The following is a 19,410-nucleotide window of genomic DNA, read 5'->3' as shown; positions in this document are numbered from 1 at the left end:
CTTCAGTGCCCCTGATCGCTAAAAGTATTGCTACATTAGTAAACTCCTTGTGCTCTTTTTTTGCACAAGAGAAACATACATGTCCCTGTCACCCATGGGCGTGTACCCACATAACAAAACTCCTGCATGCTCTGGCAGTCTTGCGCAGGAGTTCCTGAGATAACATTCCGCTGGGGATTGGAGTCCTTTTCTTTCCTGGAGTGTTCTAAACTGGTATCTCTTTCCTCCACTGGGATGCTGTAGTGCAAAGAGGCACCAGCAGCACCTACTGCTCAATTATGGTACTTTCCCCACACAGTGGACCATATACTGGCCACTCCCCTTCCTCCAACCCCTCAAGCATGAGTAAATGAGCCTTATATGGTAGATCTAAGTAAGCTCTGACAGGAATGGACTCCTTTCCACCCACCCAGTGGCATGTCTGAGGACAGCTTTGCCTCTGCTGCATAGCCGCTTATTGTTGTCCATGAGCTATAGTAATGCCTCAGCCTCTCTGTGCGGGCATTAGTTCGGTGGGTGTGCATAGCTCATGAACTCACTGTGTCATGCTCCTGCTCTGCTCCCAGCTCCCCTCTGTGGATCCAGGGAGAAAGCCACAATGAAGTGACACTCTCCAGTGTGCAGGATATTACCTCCCGCTATTCCACCCCCACACTGAAACCATTGTGGTTCTTCTGACGTTAGGCCTTGGGAACCCATGTGACTGGGATACGGGTGGCAGCTTTTGTCAGTCTGTTTAGTAGCTATTTCAGTTCATTTGTATCACTATTGGTAAATTAACTGTACAACTGCCTTTCCATTTTCATTGTAACATTAATATATTCTTAGGATAAAACAAAATGAAGCTTCACTAGGGCTCTCTTCTGGAGGATCAAGAACTAGAGTACAGCAAGGGAGGGAGTTAGAAATGGCTCCCCAAAGACAAATGCTAATGGTGGGGCGAGCTGTGCAATCCTTACTCAGGCAGAGCTGCCACTGACTTAAAAGTGCATATTGCAAAGCGTGTTTTGTCTAAGTAGGGGCTCAAGATGTACAGTTACAATGTTTTAAAGACTATAAAACGTATTTTCCTTCGTGTGATCTGAGTCATACAATTCATGGGATGGCACTGTTGCTTCTTTAGTTACAGCAAAGAGGCAGCAAACTGCCATTTTCAGATTAAGGACTGTAAAATATCCAGAGTATCCATTTGTGATCCCTTAGAATTGCCTTTGACATACAGAGGAGAAGTGGCCTTTTTGTGTGTCGTAGTTGGGATGAGTATTGCTGCAGTGCACGCTGTGTCTCTCAAGAACATGTACCCACAATGGTTGTGTGGGCAAGCGGAGGTAATATGTAGCATTAGTGGGAATCCAAGAAATTCCTCTAGCTTGCACCAGGTCCCATTCTCCTTTCAGTGAACATGGATAATTCAAATTAATGCTAATGGGTGTTATGCACAGAGGAGAGGATGATAGGCACCATTCTGCTCACCGGGAAATGCAATTTAAAGCTTTCCTGAGGCATCTTTAAATTAGATTCCTAAGAGTGTCTATCCTGTCATTGTTTCACATGTACAACTCCTGTTGAACTCAGCAGGACGTATGCACAGATCAATGGCAGGAGAGGTCCCAGTTGTTTCTCTTTATTTTTAAAAAGTATAGAAGAGCCATAAATTGCTCTTTCTTATGGTACACACACATATACCACTGTGTGTGGTACTGATTTGCTTTGGAGCACAAACGCTTATCTCAATTTTACCTGTAATGAATGCCATGAGACCGAAAAGCAACACATTTAAAACCAATAAAGGAAATACTTTTTTCTGCTAAGGGCAGTTAGCCTGTGGAACTCATTGCCACAAGGTATCACTGAAATTGAAAGATTATCAAGATTCAGAAAAGGAATTGGATGTTTATCTGGTTAACCAGGAAATCTAAAGTTGTTGTGATGATCAAAACAAAAACCCAAGAGCTCTGGAAGATAAATAAAACCTCATGCTTCAGGGCTATTAGGAAATTTACCTGGTGATAGGTTATTCTATGACAACCTACTGCAAGGTTTCTAGTACCTTCCTCTGATAGTGATCAATGTCAGAGACAGGATACTGGACCAGATGGACCTCTTGCCTCATCCAGTCTGGCAATTGCTATGTTCCTATTTAACCCTATTGACATAAAAATGGCTGCATGCATGTAACTGAAGATAGAAAATTGCTTGTAACATTACCATAACTATACTGTCTATTTTAGAACACAGAATCCTTACACCACGTTACTTAGCTGATGATGACATTACATGACTTGCATTGGTGAAACTGCATTACAAGTTGAGCTAAGGAGCAAAGCCCAAATGATGCCCTAAATAGGATGCTGGTGTCTGCAATACCAAGTTGCTGTTTTTCACTGTTACCTTTAAAAAAAAAAACACAAGGAGAATTAAAAAAGAATATCTATCTCCTGAACAGCCTTTCAAAACCAGTGGGGGTTAATTAAAAACTAAATATGGAATCTACAAACACCCAGAAATTATTTACTGGTGTTAATTTGTTCTTTAATATTCATAACTGTTTTCTGTTAATTAAGAAGAGAGAGAGAACATGAAGAAAGGCTCCAAACAAAAGCAGTCTGCATACAGATAAGGGGTTTGGTTTTCAAAGAAATGAACTAATGCATACTGTCAAAACTAAGTGAAGAATTTTTATATGCAGCAAATATGTATTGTAGCTGCAAAGCTGGCTAGATGTATGTCTGAATTTCACTATAGCAGTGTTTTGCATGATAATTTTATCACTAGTTTTGCCAAATAACTCTGTTTTCTAGCATTGTATTTCCTGCAACTATGTGGCTTTTGAATTGGCTTTTTGACTGGGGGGTGTTGAGGGTTTCTGCAAATGGCAGGAGTTTTGAAAACAAGCCTTAACAGATAAAAAATAGGATTCTATACATTTTTATATTGCGGAAATTGTGACCCAGTACTAATCTGATATTTTACCATCGTTTTTCCAGCAATATTAACTAAATTATTATTATTATTATTGTAGTACCTAGAGGCCCCAATCAAGATCAGGGCTCCATTGTGCAATGCACCATACTAACACGTATTAAAAGACAGAAGGGTTTAAAACCTAAATAGACAAAGCATTTATTATCCCCATTTTACAGATGAGAAACCAAATTACAGCGTGATTGTGGTTTGCTCCATGTCACACAGGGAACCAGTGGCAGAGCCAGGAATTGAACCCAGAATTTTTGAGTCCCAATCCAGTGCTTTAATCTACAGAACCTCTGTTCTTCTCTTCTGCTCTCAGTAACACTAGTGCAGCCCCCCCCTAAAGTAAATGTATTGCCCCACTGTGTTAAACATATCCTGTAGTATAAATTCATTAAATGTGTATCGCTTTGAATAACAGCCTAATATGAACTGGGCTGATATATCCAATTAATTTCACATTGTATGCTCAGGGCTTGTCATCACAACTAGAATTGGCCAAACAGTAAATAATTTATTTGTGAATATGTTCATGAATAAAATCACTATTTTTTATTGCTGTGATTCCTGGGCTTGTGTTATTCCTGGATATGTGGGCAACTGCTGGGTATTTGTGAACATGTTTGGAATCCTGAATGTTTCATGAATTTTAGCATGAGCGTTTATTCATCCAGGCTGTGATTTTCAAAGGGGACTCAGAGTGTTTGACTTTTAATAGGAGTTAAGTGTCTATGGATACTGGATGCTTAATTCACTTTAAAACCCTTTGAAAATCCTAATCTAAAACAATCAGTTATTTGCAATTCACTTGCTTTAAAAGTTTAATTAATCCAAGCAGGGTATAGAAACAATTCTGTGCTGCTTACGGTTTGTCTACACAAGCACTCCAAGGTGTAAATCTACCATGCACTCCAGGTGCTGCTGCAGCACACTAACCATTCCTTAGTGCACTTTGATCTACCCCTCTTTGAAATGGGAGTATATCAAAGTGGACTAGAGGAAGTGTAAGAAGCAGGCTAGCGAGGGGTAGATTTACATAACTGCTTGTCACAAACTCAGTGTTTGTGTGGACAAGCCCTTAGGTGGCCAACTACAAAACACAAATACGAATATCAGATGACTGATGGAGACAGTTCAGGAACAACCAAGAATCTGAACTATTCAATGAGCACTTCCAAAAATGAGTATCGTCCAAGAAAATTGTGCTTAGTTTGTGAAAATTGTGCTCTCCACAATTGAAGACTAAAATTGTCATCTTTAATAACAAATATTTCACCCAGATCTAGCAACTAGTTGTGAATTGGGGACAAACTGGTAGAAGTGAAAAGCTCTGTGTATTCTATTATCAACCCCCGATCAACCAGTTACCTGTTTCATTGTATTTTGAAAACAGTGTTTTTTATACTCATAGCATGACTAGACTTGCAGTGAAGAGATGGAGATGGATAAAGTCATGTGAATGGAAAGAAGGACCCAATTCTACGCAAACTGGAGTCAGAGGCAAAATGCCCATTGACCTCATTAAGACCAGGAAATAGACCTATCTATACACGCTCCCGAAGAAGAGAGCATGGTTTTAAAAGATTTGGGATTGTTCACTTTTGTTGAAGAAGACTGGTACATAGGCATGGAATATGAGAGGAAAATGAAGCTACAGTATTATAGACATCAGTTAATGGGTACAAGTCAGGATAGTTCAGGTTTCCTCATCCATAAGTGTAGTCCAATGGTAGAACTGTGTGGAGATCTGATCAGATGCCTTATTTATATGACATTGTTTATGGGTGAAATTCACCCTTGTTAAGGGCCTGTGCACCACTGAATTCCCACCCGAGCACCAAGGGTTAAGTTAGTGGTCAATTTCACTCAAGGCTATTAGGTCTAAACATTCACCTTCCTTGAGAGTGATCCCATTTAGAAGGTGTTACTTTAAAGATTCAAAACACAATTTTCCCCTTGCATCTAATTTTTTCTGTGAGCAGGAACTAGAACAATCACCCAGCTTTCTATGCGACTCTCTGTAAACAGTCCATGTAGGATATCTCTGACTGTAATGCACATAGATCCACTCTTGTTTGCAATCTGAAGGAGAGATCTTCCAAAGGGGGCTACTATAGGGTGACCAGACAGCAAATGTGAAAAATCGAGACAGGGTAGGGGGGTAATAGGAGCCTATGTAAGAAAAAGTTCCAAAAATCGGGACTGTCCCTATAAAATCGGGACATCTGGTCACCCTATTCTACTATCAGGAAAGGCTCACTTTCAGGGTTAAAAAATTGATATTTCCCTGATAACTCTTTAAAAAAAATCTCCCCCTCAATGCCATAATCTCAAGAAACTTTAATGGTAAATTGTTTGGAGACTGGAAAACAAGGAAACAGTCGGTTTTGAATGAATGAGAAATAGGATGGAAGAATATGCTTTCTGCTGCAGATCAAAGATGACAACAATTTTCTGTGAGGGTATAGAATCCAGGAAGGAGGCAGGAAAAGCCCAGTGGGAGAAAGAGAAAACAAGTCTCCTTGAGTTCCAAATGAGAAGATTTAAATGATCTGAACCTCAAAAAGCTCATCATATTTAAGGATGTAAGTAACTGCTGGATCAGGTTAAAGTTACAGTAAAAATTATCCCAGGAAAGCTTTATGGTACAGTACCAGTGAGAACATATAGTAGTGTGGAGATTAGGAACAAACTTCAATCTTTAGCAGCATGAACGTGCAATAGAGCCCTAAGAGAGATCTGAGAAAGCTATACGAACAAGTAGACATGTATAATCTTTATGATATGAAAAAGATCACAAATTGCATCTGAAAACACAAAGTCAACATTAGCAGGGATACCTTGAGGGAGAGAGCAGCTACAGTAAGATCTGAAGACAGCTGGTAATGGGGCAAGAGCAGATTTTCTCCCATTAGGGACAGTGATGGAACAGTAATTACTGAGAAGGCCAGCAACCTGCAGAGTATAGGAGTGTCTTGCTTGCAGTTCCAGATATGCTGAACTATGGCATGTGTAGGATTTGGGATATGATCACTGAACAACTGAAGCAATTGGTGGCATGCAGGTAAGAACAAAGGCGGGATATGGAAGGAAACGAGGAGATGAACCCTCCAAAACCTCTTACTTGAATAATTAACAGAATATATGTGTCTTCTAAAGATAAATTTGCTAGTGAAATTGCATCTTCCTATGCCAAATTATGCCTTAAATCACATCCATGAAAAGGGACACATAGGTGTAAATAGACACACAGTTTTGGTCCAAAGTATTTTCCTGATAATGCATTACTCCTTGTCATACCTGCATTCGCCCTAGGTCACCTCCCAACTCATATTGCTTGGTAAGTACCTTGTAGTGATTCACATGGAAACTTTAACCCTTGCTGGTGTCTGACTTACAGTTTGCATGATATACCCAGCCTGTAGCCTGAATCACTGATGTGCCGTACTGGACAGTACTGAGGCTGGTGATGGATTATTAGAGATGTGTATGACAATCAGATATTTAACTATACTTTCAGCCATGTATTAAAAGAAAAAGGTATTGGCCTAAATTTTCTAAAGTGACTGGTGATTTTGGGTGCTTTGGCGTTTGAGCGTGATGTTAAAGGAGCCTGCTATTCAGAGGGTGAGTGCTCAGCAGTTACTGAAAATCAGGCCCCTTTATGGTGTCTCACGTTGGGCACCAAAAAATGGAGGCATTCAGAATCGCTAGTCACTTTTGAAAATGCAGGGTTTTATATTTGAACAGAAAGTCTTGACACAACAGCTCAATGGTGAGTGACTGGTAAATGAAACTTCTGTAATGTATAGGAAGCACTTTATTTTATACTGATATTGGCACGTGGAATTGCTTGCCAGTGGCTCCTTTGCTACCCAGAAATTCTCTTTTTATCTTTTTTTCAAGAACTAAATTCCATATTTTTATTTCTTTGGTTTTTGAGCTGTTTATTTCTCTCATTCTTCAGGAACCTGCAGTTCATTAGAGGTCAGTGGAAAGCTGTGAGTTTTCCATTTGTCCAGCAGCTTCTCTTTAGAATTGCTAGAGTCCCAGTAAGTGTAACTGCCTGACACATAACCCTGCACTTGTACACAGCTGTCTGCAGTCCTCAGTTACTCAAGTTAGGACAAGAGAAAGACACAACATTTAGAAAATTGAGAGGACAGTATTGGCATGAAGAGAAAGTGAGATAAATATCTCCTGTCTGTGTGTTCCATTCTGTGCATCTGAAGAAGTGAGCTGTAGCTCACGAAACCTCATGCTGAAATAAATTTGTTAGTCTCTAAGGTGCCACAAGTACTCTTGTTCTTTTTGCGGATACAGACTAACACGGCTGCTGCTCAGAAAGTGAGATGTGTCTCTCCCTTCAGTTTTCAGATGATGATTCTGAGCTGTAGATTCAAATATTTCCATTATACTTTACAATACATTGAGGCAGTTCGATTTGATTTGTAACTTATAGCATTGTATGTAAATGTGTATACAAGTAAACATTCCTCTGATTTCAAAACAAAGATTAAACAAATGTTAATGAAAGGAAATTTGAATAAAAAATCCCACATATATGAATTAATACTGTCCTTTGTTCATGGTCAATAGCAACCTGATAGGATCAGCAGAAGCTGGTTGGGGGACACAAAAGGGTTCAAATGCATATGTTCAAAAGGGTTCAAATGCATATCCTTTGGGGGATCTCAGAAAGCAGAAGTAAAACATGTTTAATTGCAGAGAAGAATTTAAATACAGCAGAGTTAAAAATCATTGCCGGAATTCCAGAGAAGTTGAGCACCTGAAATCACTTCTTCATCCTTTGGCTAAAGTCAAGAGCTATTTAATATCCAGTGTCTTCTGTCCAGGGACTATGCCTCCATGTGCATTTGGGTTTAACCCTACGAGCTAATATAGAATTTTCACTTTCTACCCACGGTTAGCCTAAATGTTGGGCAGCTTTGAGGATTCTGATATGATATGGGATTTTTGGCAGAGATCATCTAACATGTAGCACTAACCACAAGCCAATATACAACACAGGAAACAATGACCATGCAGTCCCATGGACTCAGGTTTAGGTGTGCTAGTGGTGTTAGTCTTTCTCAATAATTGTGTCAATAGGGCCTAATCTAGAGGCTGTTGAAGTAAATAAGTCTTTCCAGTGACTTTTTTGGGCTTTGGATCAGGCCCTTAATTCATACTTCAAAAACATGTTAAAAAAATCTGTATATTAGGTATAATGTAGATCAGTTGAAATATCTACAGTTGCTCCGGTCTCTTGGATGAGTAGTTACTTTGGCTTAAGTAAATACACTAATGATGTATTTGTGCTTCCATCCTATGCATACAGCATGTATTTTGGTATATTATGTGTATTTACGGCTACATATTAATTTCCCAGAAGACAACTGTATAATGGTGACAGTAAAATAGAAAGATTTCTCCTGCTCCAGTTAAATATGCACATTGGCATGTTTACTCATTTTAAAATTAATCCTATGATGGGTATTGTTTTTTTGGAACTGTTGATACATATCAAGTTGAAACATGGCCAAGATTATATATTAGACACAAAAGGAAAGTTTCACGTTTAATCTGCTACATGCAGTATTGGAAATCTGCCTCTGGGTTCATGAGCTAAATCTTGATGAAATTTGGGTTGAACAGATTTATTGTGCATGGGCATTAGCCAACTTTTCAATCTCAATATCTCAACAGTTTTAAATGTGAAAACTTCAACTGTGCTGTAGACTACTCAGTGACCAAATGTTATTTTAAAAAAGCTCAGCTGTTCTGAGTTTATACAAGAGCAAAAATGTCCCAGAAACAGGTGAATGTCTGGTTCAGTTAGAACATGAAAATCATTCCAGCAATTTTTTTTTCAAAAATACTAAGAAAATATTTGCTTTCAACCTTAGACTTTCGAAACCAAGTTCCATTCTGGAGATATGTTTATGGTTGTGCTTTAAATCCCTGAAAATACAGGGTGTCCAGGGAGAGTACTAAAATACCCTTACTGGAGAAAATGTGAAGTGCCGCTATAATTAAGATTGATGGCGGCAGAAAGAGAATTTAAATTATGGCCACCTGTAGCTAAAGTGATCTTTAGATTCATTGGAAATGGAATTCCGCTGTCAAAATACTCAGCCTGTAAAAAATGAATGAGATTTTAGTTCACTCATTCTGCAAGTTTCTTGTTCATAGGCCCATTCAGATCAGGAAGAAACAGGGAAGAGTTCTGCTTTAATGACCACTGTAAAATCCTGGATTAGAGATTAGAAACTGGTTTAAATATATTGGGCCAGAGCCTTAGCTAGTATAAATCAGTGAGGCTCCATTGACTTCAATGCAGATATACACTGGCCAAGGAGCTATCATCTGTACCTATAGTGTAAATAACATAATTACTGTTATATTCTTTAGCTTCAGTTCACTGAGCTGGCAGTGAACACATTTTTGGCAGTGGTGTTTTTGTTTGGTTTGTCTGTTTATTGGGTGGTGTGACAAAGTTCCTCCTCTACTTTGGTGGGTCCTGCGCTTATTGGCAGGTTTGCTCACCTCAGTGATCTCCCCCACAGTCTGGATCAACTCATCCTGTGTCTGATCAGGAGTTGGGAGGTTTGGGGGGAACCTGGGCCCACCCTCTACTCCAGGTTCCAGCCCAGGGCCCTATGGATTTGCAGCTGTCTATAGTGCCTCTTGTAACAGCTGTGTGACAGCTACACCTCCCACGGCTACTTCCCCAAGGCCTTCTCCAAACACCTCTTTTATCCTCACCACAGGACCTTCCTCCTGGTGTCTGATAACGCTTGTACTCCTTAGTCCTCCAGCAGCACACCCTCTCACTCTCAGCTCCTTGTGTGTCCTGCTCCCAGCTACTCACACGCACTTCCTCTCCTCTGGCTCCTCCTCATCTGACTGGAGAGAGCTCCTTTTAAAACCCAGGTGCCCTAATTAGCCTGCCTTGATTGGCTGCAGGTGTTCTAAACAGCCTGTCTGCCTTAATTGGTTCTAGCAAGTTCCTGACTACTCTAGTGCAGACCCTGCTCTGGTTACTCAGGGAACAGAAAACTGCTCACCTAGTGACCAGTATATTTGCCCTCTACCAGACTCCTGCACCCCACTGGCCTGGGTCTGTCACATATTCCGCCCCCCTGCTCAACAGCAAGGGGTTGGGCAGCTTGGGAAGCCAGACAGTGCACACGTGACAAGCCATCGGCATTGCCTTGACGGCTCCCTGCTCTGTGTTGCACACGGAACTGGAAAGGTTGGAGGGATAAGAACCACCTGGTTACCCTTGTGTTCTTCTCCTTGTTCCGCTGCATCCATTGGAGAGGGGCATGGTTGGTCACGAGGACAAATCTGCGCCCAAGCAAGTAGTAGCGCAATGCTTCCATGGCCCATTTTACAGCAAGGCACTCCCTCTCCACCACTGCATATTTTTGTTCCCTCAGAAGGAGTTTCTTACTGAGGTAGAGAATTGGGTGTTCCTCCTCCCCGACCATCTGTGATAGAACGGCCCCCAACCCTACTTCTGATGCATCCGTCTGCAGGATAAATTCCTTGGTGAAATCAGGGGCTATTAGGACAGGGTTACTGCAGAGGGCAGTCCTTAGGTCTGTGAATGCGTCCTCTGCTGCGTCAGACCACCTCACCAGATCAGGTCCCCGGGCTTTTACTAGGTCAGTCAGGGGGCTTGCCCTTGTGGCAAAGTGGGGGATAAATCGTCGGTAATACCCCGCTACACCTAGGAATGCCCTGACTTGTTTCTTGCAATGTGGTCGTGGCCAATTTTGGATGGCCTCCAACTTGTTCACTTGGGGTTTTACCAGACCTTTTCCCACAATGTAGCCAAGATATTTGGCCTCCGTAAACCCTACAGTGCACTTGGCAGGGTTTGCTGTAAGGCCAGCTCGCCTGAAGGTATCAAGGACTGCCTCCACCTTCTCTAGGTGACTTTCCCAGTCTGGGGTATGAATGACCACATCGTCCAAGTAGGCAGCAGCATAACTGTTATGCAGGCCTAATAGCTTATCCATGAGGCGCTGGAAAGTAGCTGGGGCCCCATGTAGTCCAAAAGGGAGGACAGTATATTGAAAAAGACCCTCTGGTGTAGAGAACGCAGTCTTTTCCTTTGCATCTTCCACAAGGGGAATCTGCCAGTACCCCTTTGTCAAGTCTAGAGTAATCAAGTACCGGGTATTACCCAGATGGTCCACTAGCTCATCTATGCGAGGTATGGGGTACGCGTCAAACTGGGATACTTCATTTAGTGGCCAGAAGTCGTTCAAAACCTTGTGTTGCCATCAGATTTGGGCACCAGCACGATTGGGCTGGACCACTGACTGTGGGATTCTTCAATGATCCCCAACTCCAGCATTTTTTTACTTCTGCTTTTATTTCCTCCCTTTTGGCCGCTGGCACCCGATAGGGTCTCATTGTTATTCTGGCCCCAGGGTTCGTGACGATGTGGTGATACGTCTCAGTTGTTCGACCTGGTTTTGTCGAGAACACATCTTGGTTCCGGAAGATCGTCTCAGACACCTCATTCTTCTGGTCTGGTGTTAAATCAGGAGACACTCTTACCTGTTTGGAAGGCTTGTTTTCCTGGGTTAGGTCTTTTTGGACACTTATGCACGCCTCTTGTGCATTCCAGGGTTTCAGAAGGTTGATGTGATAAATCTGTTCTTGTTTTCGGCGTCCTGGCTGCCGCACCTTGTAGGTTACTTCCCCCACGGATTCAACCACCTCATAGGGCCCTTGCCATTGGGCCAGAAGCTTGCTTTCTGCTGTGGGTACCAACACCATCACCCGATCCCTTGGTTGGAACTGTCGGACTTTTGCCTGGTGATTGTAATAGGTTCTCTGGACCCCCTGGGCCTTTTCCAAATGTTCCCATACAATAGGGGTGACACGGGCTATCCGGTCTCGCATCTGTATTACATGTTCTATTATATTTCTCCCCTCATTGTGTTCCTCTTCCCAGATCTCTTTGCCGATGTCTACTATGCCACAGGGATGACGCCCGTATAATAACTCCAAGGGGTAAAACCCAGTTGAGGCCTGAGGTACCTCCCGGATAGCGAACATAAGGTAGGGTAGTAGGGCGCCCCAATCCTTCCTGTCCCGACTTACCACCTTCCTTACCATAGCCTTGAGGGGTCGGTTAAACCTTTCTACCAATCCATCAGTCTGCGGATGGTAGACTGAAGTTCTCAGGGTATGTATATGGAGCAGTGTACAGAGGTCCTTCATTAGTTTTGACATAAATGGGGTTCCTTGGTCTGTTAATATCTCCTTTGGTAGCCCCACTCGGGCAAAGATCCCCACCAGTTCTTTGGCTATTGTTTTAGAGGCTGTGTTCTGCAGGGGGACGGCTTCTGGGTAGCGAGTAGCATAGTCCAAAACAGCAAGTATATATTAGTGGCCCCGAGCCGTCTTCTCCAGGGGTCCCACTAGATCCATGGCTATTCGCTCAAAGGGGACCTCTGTGATGGGAAGGGGTACTAAAGGTGCCCTCAGGTGGGGACGGGGACTGTGCAGCTGACACTCTGGGCAGGACGCACAGTTCCTCTGTACTTCTTCGTGTACTCCGGGCCAGAAGACCATCATAGGACTCGTGCCAGGGTCTTCTCTACACCCAAATGCCCTCCCAAAAGATAACTATGAGCAAGACTTAATACAGTGTTCTGGTGTTTTTGAGGTACTAAGATCTGCTGTACCTTCTGCCCCTGTACTAATGCAACTTGGTATAAGAGATTCTTCTTCATTATGAAGTAGGGTTCTGGTCCCTGTGTTCTCCCTTCCACGGGAACCCCATCTATTTCAGTCACCTCCTTTCTAATGTTGTTGTACCTTGGGTCTTCAGCCTGGTCCCGTCCAAAATGTCCTCTTCCAGGGCTAATCTGTCCAAGATCTAGGGGCCCAGTCTCTGTTGCCTCTACTGGTTCAGAAGCGTTAGGGTGGGGGTCAGACTCAGGAGCTTCTCCCTCCTGGGTGGCCTCCTTTTCAGCTGCTCGGGTCTGCCTACCTACGAAAGCGACCCTCTAGCTTTGGGCCAGTATTCAGGTTCCCAAGACCTTAGCTGCCCTCCTTTCCCTTTTCAACTTTCTACCGTGTCTGGGAATGGAAAATAAATCTGGAGATATTTCAGAGAAGACTGGGGGTTGACAATCTACTGTGGATGCCTCACTAACTTCAGGATTCCCCTCTTTCTCCAATCCTCCTACTGGGAGTAAGTCTCCAAACCATGGGAAGTCCCTCCCTATTGTCTGTTACAGCTATCCCCCATTCCATTTTGTTTCTTACAGCTGTCCCCATACTCCATTTTATTTTTGTTCTCCTCCTGTGGCTGCCCTTCCCTGGCTGTTAAGTTGGTTACCAGGGCCACTGCCCTTCTCAAAGGGAGGGCCCCTTAAGTGGTTTAACAAGAGCCATTGCCCTTCTCAAAGGGATGGCTACTTGTGCTGCGTGCTAAATGGGACCACTGCCCTGTTCAAAGTGTTAGTCCTGTTATCACCTCATTGAACCTGGGCTCGGTGTAGGGCAGGCAATGTCCAGAGCTGCAAGACCTATTGTGTTTTTAAGATCCTGGGCATGAGTCATAGGCCTCATGTGCTTTTGAGTCACCTATTGCACAGGACTCTGCCCAGACATGTTTCTGTGCTTACCTGCCTGGTTTTTCCCTGTGCCTCCTCCCCTGTGACAGAGGTAGCCTATCAGGATTACTGGCGGGAAACTGCCTGAGTTTGCCTTTAAAAACAGACATTTTTGAAACAGACAGCAGAAAGGCTCCTGCATTGCTGCCCGGTCTGATCAGCCAGGGGTTCTGGGGGATCCTTTCTCCGCTCTCGTTTTATTTTTTGAGCATACTCCCCTTTTTTGAAAACCCCCCCCCCCACGAAGAACGAATTGCTACCTGAGAGATCTCCTGATTATTGAGACTGTGTACCAAGCCTTCCAGTGTTCTTGCTGCTTCTGCCTTTGCTGCTGCCTTGGGGACTGGTCAGAATCCCTCTGTGAAACTTTCCATACTTTTATTTTATTATTTTAGCTGCTGGCTCTGTTTCCCTAGCACACAGACTCAAGCTAAACCTTGGTCTGTGTCTTAAAACCTCTCAAACTCCGCGGCGCTTTGCTGCTAAAAATAAGTTTGTGCCGCTGCTAAGCTCTGCTCCTGTGGGCTTTGCCTCGGGGCTCCCTGCTTTCAGCTGTATCCCTTGGCTTCAGCCACCATCCCTTGGCTTTCTTGGGAGCTGTATCCTGGGCACATACCACTCTGCCCTCTGTGACTTCCCCATAACATAAGGTGCACCATAGGTTTTGTTTTTTTTAGTTTAATAAGTCATAGTTTGTTAAGATTGTAGAGCTTGTAAGTTCCACCTGCCTTGTTATAGTTTACTGTTTTGTTGCTCTGTATAGTTGCTTGTTATAGTTTTGCTTAGAATTATGATATTTGTTGTTTTGCCTAGTCGTTGGTTAAGATAGATAAGGTTTTTGCTGCTTAAATTTGTCTTCCCGCTGTCCCGATCTCTCCCTGAACTTTCCCATGTCTGTTTTTCCCCCGCTCCAATCTCCTCCTCTGTGTACTTCTCCGTGTCTATAGACAAGGTTTTTGCCGCTTGAATTCATGTCCGTTTTCCCCCGCTCCAATCTCCCCCTCTGTGTGCTTCTCCGTGTCTCCCTGTTATAACTCCTTGCTGCCCCCACCCCATGTCTGCATCACCCTCTGAACTTCCCAAACCCCTTGCTGCTTCTCCCCCTGTATAAACTTCCCAAACCCTTTGCTGCTTTTCCCCCCGCATCTGCACTCTCTCCGAACCTCCCAACTCCTTGCTGCTTCCCCCCCCGCGTCTGCATCACCCTCCGAACTCCCCAAACCCCTTGCTGCTTCTCCCCCGTGAAACTTCCCAAACCCTTTGCCACTTTTTTCCCCTTTGTTTTTGGTGTCCGCTTGTTGCTTAAACCTCTCTCCAGCCCTTCTTTACACTTCTCTGCTGCACCTCCCCTACCGAAGATCACCATCACACTGCTCTGTTGTCCTTACCCTGCAGGGCTTCAGAGTCTCTCGCTGCTTCCAGCCGCACTCTCCTCTCATCAGTTGCCACTAATCATTCACTCCCCCTCTCCTGTTCCTTGACTCAGCACAAATTAAGTCATTAACTTTCTTTTATACCGTTACTTTGCATAAGTTCACTTATATTCACATTTTACTTGTAATTATAACACCCCATTGGTTGCTTCCACTTTTCTAATATACTTTGTATTTGCATTGATACCATTGTGTTACATTGTGTATAAGGCCACCAACCACTTAATACATTCTATCTAAGATTGTTGACCATTTTATATAGAAGCTACCATTTTATTTTGCATTTCTTTTTGATACGCTTATTGACTGGACTGTACCCCATTGTGCTGAACCCCACTTACTGTACCCCACTGTTAGAACTCCCTATACTGTTCAATAAGAACCCCCCATCATTGTCTATTGTAAACACCCTATACACCCCATCCCATCGTATTTCATTGTTAAATTCCCACCACTTCCTTTAATAAAGAAATTAATTGGAACCCCACCTGTGTGGTAATTGCTCCCCAAGATCCCATATACCTGCTGGCAGGGACACTTTGAGCACCGGGTATGGGAGTTTAGGCACTACACCTGCTGCTACCTCAGTAGTGTTCCCCTGAATCTCAAGTTTTACTGGGATGGTGGGGTAATAACCAACTGTCCCATGGACACATGTTATCCCCGTACGCTTAGCCCGCAGCAACTGACTACACTTCACAAGCTTCCCCGAGACAAGTGTGATAGCACTCCCTGAATCAACCAGTGCCGTGGTCTCTACCCCATTTAGCTTTACTGGTCTGGTGTACATATGTGGGGTTAGTGAGCCCCCCACAAGGTGGATTAGGGAGCATGGGTCTGCCCAGTTCCCCAGGTTACACTGCATCGGCTCCTCAGCATTGGGACACTGTGCAGCTATATGTCCTCACTCCCTGCAGGCATAACATTTATATGGAGCCCTAGGCATTCCCCAGTCTCATGGTTGGGCAGTCCAACCTCATGATCCTCTTCTCTCTCAGTTCTCTGACTCTTTGTGGCTTCTGGTGAGCCTTCAGCCCCTCTCTTTTTCCACCTGGGCTCCCCTGGTGGCCCCGACACTGGAGCTCTAGGGCTTAGTTCTGCTAGTTTAACCTGGGGTGCTTCTTCCTTAACTGGTCGGGTCAGCTCCCTCACTGTCCTTTGCCTCTCTACCAGTGCAACAACCTCATCATAGGTGGAGGGTTCGTTCTGGCTTACCCAGGTATGAAGGTCTGGCGGTAGTCCCCTCATGTATCAGTCGATGACCAGAACCTCTAGTATCTCATCTGGACTCCGGGACTCCGTTCGCAACCACATTCGTGCGAGATGGATGAGGTCATACAATTGGGACCGCGGGGTTTTGTTTTCCTGGTACCTCCACTCGTGATAACACTGGGCCCGCACTGCAGTTGTTACCCCGGATCTGGCCAGGATCTCGGCTTTCAGCTGGGGGTAGTCTGCTGCAGCCTCTTCAGGCAGATCATAGTAAGCCTTCTGGGCCTCTCCACACAGGAATGGGGCAAGGATGCCAGACCACTGATCTTGAGGCCAGGCCTGCCGTAGGGCTGTCCTCTCAAAGGCCAGAAGGTATGCCTCGACATCATCCTCCCGCATCATTTTCTGCAGCCAACGGCTGCCCCGTATGAACTGCGTCCTATCAGGGCCGCGGTTCAGCTCTGTAAGGGTCTTTACCTGGTTTACCAATTCTCGCAACATAGCTTGGTCTTGAGAAACCTGGTCCATCAGCAGGCAATTAGTCTCTTGCTGCAGCCGCACTGTCTCCTGTTGGGCAGCTGCCTGGACACGGGTAGCCTCCTGCTGGGCCACCGTAGCTTGTATCAATGCCCACACTAAGTCTTCCATTGTGGTGAAAAAAAAAAAACATTCTACTTTTGTTTTTTTTTAAAATCACCCTCCTTCTGCTGCGCTACGCACACCAATATCCCACCCCTGACACCAGTTGTGACAAAGTTCCTCCTCTACCTTGGTGGGTCCTGTGCTTATTGGCAGATTTGCTCACCTCAGTGATCTCCCCCACAGTCTGGATCAACTTGTCCTGTGTCTGATCAGGAGTTGGGAGGTTTGGGGGGAACCCAGGCCCACCCTCTATTCCAGGTTCCAGCCCAGGGCCCTATGGATTTGCAGCTGTCTATAGTGCCTCTTGTAACAGCTGTGTGACAGCTACACCTCCCTGGGCTACTTCCCCAAGGCCTCCTCCAAACACCTTCTTTATCCTCACCACAGGACCTTCCTCCTGGTGTCTGATAACGCTTGTACTCCTTAGTCCTCCAGCAGCACACCCTCTCAGTCTCAACTACTTGTGTCTCTTGCTCCCAGCTCCTCACACGCACTTCCTCTCCTCTGACTCCTCCCCATCTGACTGGAGAGAGCTCCTTTTAAAACCCAGGTGCCCTGATTAGCCTGCCTTGATTGGCTGCAGGTGTTCTAATCAGCCTGTCTGCCTTAATTGGTTCTAGCAAGTTCTTGACTACTCTAGTGCAGCCCCTGCTCTGGTCACTCAGGGAACAGAAGCCTGCTTCTCCTGGGGCTAGAGATCTCTCTTCTACCACTCTGCTGTAGAGGAAGGAGGGAGAGGGCTGCTGCTGTGGCTGCTGCTGCTGGGCGCTGGGCCCTCGCTGCTGCTGTTTCTGCTGCTGTTCCTGCTCCTGCTGCTTCCCTGGCTGGGCTAGACACCACCACCTACCCCTCTCTCTGCTGTCTGTTTGCTGGCTGGCTGGTGGTTCCCCCCCACCTCAGTTACTGCTGTTATTCCACCTACAACCCCTTGGGGGGGGGGCTGCTGGCCTGCTTCCCAGAGAGGAGGGGAGTGAGGGACCCCAGCTCTTGTTGCTGAGACCACCACCCTCTGAGCGGGGTCCCTCCTGCCTGGACGCCAGACCACCACCACCTGGAGCTGCTGGGCCTACTGTGGATGTTGCTGGGGAGCTGTTGGTGCCCGGAGAAGGAGAGGAAGGAGAAGAGGACCGCCTGCTGCTGGAGACAGTATGAAGACCACTGTGGAGGGGGCTTTTCTGGACTGAGTCTTTTTCAAACTGTGCTCTTGTGGTGGGGGTTTGGACTGTGTCTGCTGGGGCACCGGGGGTGTGGCGTAGAGCCTGCCCCCAGTCCATCCGTGTCCCCCTTCGCCCCCACCACCATCGTTGCCCCCTCCACCACCCCCGCTGGCTGTTTTCCTTCTGCTTTGGACTCCTGCCTCTGGGTCTGAGCTGCTCGCCTGGCTCACCACGCCCACTTCCGTCATTTGGGCCTGCAGCAGCAGCAATCAACCATTGACTTTTTGGCACAAGTGCCTGTGGGTGCACCACCTCCCCCCTCATACTGGACTGACCCCCTCACCTTTGCCACATTTGTCCACCCCACCTATTTCCCTCTGTTGCCTGATAGTTCTGCCCCAGCCCTGTAGCTGTCCCCGTGGTTCCTCTACCCCAATCTCAGCTTGCCCTTTCCCCCCACCCTGTGCTACCCCAGCCCTGATCGGTTCCCCCTCATGCGACCACGCCCCCTCTCAGGCGCTTGTGCCCTTCCCCATTTGGTTTCCCCTTGTTCACTGCACTCCCCCCTCTGCCGTTGCCCCCCCCCGCTCCCCTAGTGCAACTGGAGGAGCCGGAACCCCCCTATGCGTTGGTGCCCTGCACCAATCCCACCCGTAGTCCTTGGTTGCTCCCTACGCCCCTTTAGCCTTCCCCTTCTGGCGCCCTCCTCCCCTGCCTGCAGCCTAGCGGGGAAGGGTGGCCGCCTCCTCTCCTTCCCCTCCCCTCGCTGTTTGTCCCCCTCCCCGCTCTCGTTATGGCAGGGGATGCGGCGCGGGAGACCCCTCGCGATGCTCCCACTACCCCTCCTCCACCTGCCCCCGTGTCCACTGCCCAAGCCTCTACCTCGACCGCTGCTGCTGATCCACCTACCACCGCCCCTGCTGGGGCACTAGCAGCAGCGAGTACTGGGGAGACCTCCGTTGCTGCCACGTCTCTCGCCCCTTCTGATTCAGGGGGAGCCCCCCCAGCCGGTGGGAAGGGTCGGGGTGGGAAGAAGGGTAAGGGCCCCGCTAGAAAGGCCAGGCCCTCCATGGCGGAGACTGCCCCCGCTGCCGCAGCCCCGCTACCGGCTGTGGCGTCCCTCCCCGCTGTTCCCTCCACCAGCTCTGCAGGTCCCCCGCCCCCAGCCCCCAGGGCGTACGCCCAGGTGGCGGCGGCCCCCCCGCCTGCCGCTGCTCCTCCGCCCGCCGCTTCCGCCAACATCTACAGCGGCCGGGGCCCCTTTCCCACTTTGACCAGGAAGCACGGCGTCCGTTGCCTCCTGGTGCCCGCCTCGCCCCACGTAGAGACCTACGTGCGGGCGTTGGC

Source organism: Gopherus flavomarginatus, chromosome 5 (genome assembly GCF_025201925.1).
Source record: "Gopherus flavomarginatus isolate rGopFla2 chromosome 5, rGopFla2.mat.asm, whole genome shotgun sequence".
NCBI lineage: Eukaryota > Metazoa > Chordata > Testudines > Testudinidae > Gopherus > Gopherus flavomarginatus.
This window is presented reverse-complemented; position numbering follows the sequence as displayed.